At 43.5% G+C, this 3,857-nt stretch overlaps 1 non-coding gene across 1 annotated transcript; it reads left to right on the forward strand.

Annotated features, from left to right (window-relative positions):
- The first annotated feature begins 2,977 nt into the window (after positions 1–2,977).
- On the forward strand, positions 2,978–3,094 carry LOC116831214 (U5 spliceosomal RNA). Its single transcript, XR_004375153.1, has one exon. It is a non-coding gene; the product is annotated as a U5 spliceosomal RNA (small nuclear RNA).
- The last annotated feature ends 763 nt before the right edge of the window (positions 3,095–3,857 follow it).

Below are 3,857 nucleotides of genomic sequence, written 5' to 3' on the forward strand. Positions count from 1 at the left end.
TAGAAATGATATAATAGAAAATGGTTAATATTTATTGATATAGTTGCAATTTAACTAGTTAAAAGCTGGGGACAATTTTCAGCTGGAGTAAATTGATCCATTGAAATACCAGCTGCGGATCTAGTCCCTGAACTTTCTGCTTTTAACAAAGTGACAGAATCAGTTTCACGGCATTTTAGTGTTTCTGCTTCCTGTCCCAGACAAAACTGGGGAGTTCAGAGAAGTGCAACATTTTAAAAAAGGGTTATTGATATGTTTCTTGCATCTTAAAGTAGTTTCAAATGAAGAGAATATGGACTCAGTGGAGGAAAGACTCACATAGCCAGTCTGCTCCTAACAAACACTGGTATACACTCAGCTTAATGCAATTTATTTTGAAGCACCCAAACACAGATGAGGAACACAGTATAAAAAAAAGTAGATAGATTTATGTCATTTACTTAGGCATAAAAGCCCTAGTAACCATTTGTATTATTGTTACCTTCATATGACAAAGTGTATCTCCATATTTGCATGAAGAATGGCAGAATGATTTCCCCAGAAAACATCAAGCAGCCAGAACAAAACCAGCATTTCTTCCTCTCAGATCCCTTGGCATCACTGCCCATGAAACAGGAGCCAGCCCGTTAGAAAAATGGAGATACCAGCATTTATTTTATCTGAACTGATTTATCCCACCACCTAAAACACTAGGACAAGAGACAGTTGCTTCTTTCTGTACCAAAAAAAGTATTGCTACAGGGAAAAGCTTTCCAGGCATTCTAACATCACACACCTGGCTCAAAACAATTTTCGTGATGCCAATCTTTTCATTTTCATAGCAGATGCTAAGCTTTCAATTTACTTTCTTTCAACAAAATGTGAGTCACACTTTATGGGTCTGTGACAATACAGGACCATGAGTACCTGTGTATGAAATCCACAGTTTGAGCTGTATCCAAAATGTGATTTGGGTGCTTGATTTCTAGCAAGGGGCATTGAGGGACACCCCTCCCCACTGTTCGGACCATTTCAACACCCTCACTCATCCATGAAGGGGAGACAGCCATCAGGCCAGTGGTTACATTCCATTAAGGTGGAAAGGGTCCAAACATCCAAACAATGGGGCAGCCAGCACCAGGGCATTCTTCTGGAGACACACTTTTGGGAAGCTCTGGCTGAGATATCAGGCAGGTTCACATCTGGTCCCTGAAACTAAGAAAAATATTGAGCAACATGTTAACAGATCCTCACTGGAATAGTTGGACATGCCTGTTACTTAAGGAAGACACAGACTGTCGCTTGGGGAAAGGCAGGACAGTAGGACAGTACAAGAGCTATGACCAGCATGGGTCAGAGGAAGATATTCCCAAGAGAATATAAATTGGTTCTGTTCTGTTGTGGTAGCTTCAGGGGAAAGCCACTTAACTTAGTTTGTAATGAAATGTAAGTTTAGATGAGACTAAGTAGGGGTATTGGTTTAAAATACTTTTTCTGATGCCTTGTTCCAAATGCTAAATGAAATACTTTTCTTTTAAGAAAAGGGCTGAGTGTTTGTAAATCCACACTGGTGCGCTTCTGGAGAGGATCATATAGGCAACCCTGGTCAGTGTGACCTACGAGGTAATTTAACCATGGGCACCAGGGCATTCACCCTTGGTTCAGTGCGGAGGAGCCTGGATTACTGAATCCATCCCAGGAAGTAGCTGAGAGACCCAGAGGAAACAGGTGGTGACGCTTGCTTATTCTGGTGATTCGTTACCTTGTCTAATCCTGCTCTCATTGAAATCAATGGCAAAAGCTCCCATTACTTCCACTGGACTCATGACCAGCCCCTAAATTAAGATTCTCTGTGAACTGAATTCTTATCTGAGCATATTCATTTGAAGCTTCAAATGACAGTGCACTCTCTGCACAGTATTGTTTCCATTTTCCCAAGAGGAAATCCTTAAAGCAATGTGATCTCATCTGCAATTCTCAAAGCACGTGACCTATATAATTATTTAGATAAGCAAGCATTACAAGAGAAGTAAAATAAGGACAGAAATACCTGGAGAGGCCTTGTTTCATTGGAACGTTTTTTAAATTCGTTTGACATCTTGCAAATGTCTACATTCTTTTCTAACAGAGCTTTACTGTGAATGGTCCTCTTTGTTGAAGAACATTCACTCTGACGGACAGCCATATCAATGACATTACAAACAGATGTCATCATAATTTTAGGCCATAAATATAAGATCGGGTCATAAAAATAAGATGGGAATTTTCAAGAAGAATCTTAATAGACATCAGACTAACATATATCTACTTGGTAGTTCTCTCTTTGTGCAGTGAAATGGGAAATCTGTGTTGCCAATTAGTCAGTTTAATAATGTTTGACAAGATCTACTTAAAGGGCTACCACAGCAATAAAATGAATGTTAATTACATTTCAAAAAATCCAATGTGAAAAATCACTTCTTTGAATCTGAGCTTGTCCAGATGGAGACTAAGTTAAAGGTCTATCATTGTGCACTAAAGCTCTTATATACATGTTGTGTAAGTACCATGTTGTGTAAGTACCATGGATTATTTGTATGACTTGTGTATCTTTTAAAAAATAGTTCCTTGTTTTTTTAAAAGCTATGTCAAGGTTGAGATATTCACTCACAAGTGTATCAGAGCTCTCAGTTCAGGTTGCTGCATCACAGAGGACAGCCCTGCTTTGCTGAAGTATTGCAGTACCAGTTTTGTCTTATTTCAAAGGGCTCAAAAACAAAATAAGATCCTTTCAGTCTGATCATTGTCAGTTCAATGGCAAAGCTCCCATAGACTTCACCATCAGAGCAGATTTAAAAGTTTATTAGAAAATATTTAAATAAAGATAATACAAAGAGTTTGATGTGTCAGTCATTAGCTATCGGGGGCAACATACAGAGTATGGGGGGGTGCTGGTATTTGGTTATGGTTCAGCATAGAATACATACAGTCTGTAATGTCCCCAATGCAGGGTGCACGGTGGGTGGGGCTTTCTCTTCAGTTCGTATAAATCTTTCGCCTTTTACTAAAGATTTCCGTGGAGGGGAGCAGTGAGGGTACATCGCTCATATAGTGGGTTACACACAGTCATGAGTATGAGTAAGCGGGCCAGGTAATGGGGACAGGGTGACCCTCACGTGGTGGAATCCAGATCGGTTGGTTCAGGACTCAGGGGATATAGTTTAGTAGGGGGGTTGTAAGGGTTTCCCCCTCCCCCCCGTGGGTGCGTGGAGCCACATCGGCTCACTCCTGGTATTGGCGGTGGCCGGTGATGTGTTCAATGTAAATGTCTCTAGACCACTGGATAGTGTCCGAGACCATCAAGCGTCTCATGAGTCGCGCATAGTGACGGCCCACCCCACAGGCCCTAAGTACACGTTCATTCCAGGGGTCCCAGGTGCCTAGCGCCCCGATGATCAGGGCGTCGGTGTAGACCTCGTAGCCCTTTGCCCGCAAGGTGTCAGTCAAGGGGGCGTATTTTTCGAGTTTGCGGGCTCGGGCTTCACGGAACGCTGGGGTCCTGTTCTCGAATGGGATTGTCACGTCGACGAGGATGATCTTTTTCTGCTCCTCGTCCGTGACGACGATGTCCGGGTGCAGCGGGCTGTTGGTGCCAGGGATGGTGCGGTTGACTGCAATCTCACCGAGATGTGGGGCAATGGCCTTCACTAGGCGGTCCTGGATGGCGTTGTGGCGCAGCTGCCAGGCTTTGGCATGGGGCTTGCAGCTGCACAGGACGTGGGGCAGGGTCTCTAGGGTGTACCCGCACTTCCTGCAGCGCTTGTCCCGGTTTCCGTGACGGATAGCTCCATTGAGCGGGACGCAGTTTAGCCGGGCGCGGTGTATGAACCGCCAGTCGG

The sequence above is a fragment of the Chelonoidis abingdonii genome, chromosome 2, assembly GCF_003597395.2.
Source record: "Chelonoidis abingdonii isolate Lonesome George chromosome 2, CheloAbing_2.0, whole genome shotgun sequence".
Taxonomy (NCBI): domain Eukaryota; kingdom Metazoa; phylum Chordata; order Testudines; family Testudinidae; genus Chelonoidis; species Chelonoidis abingdonii.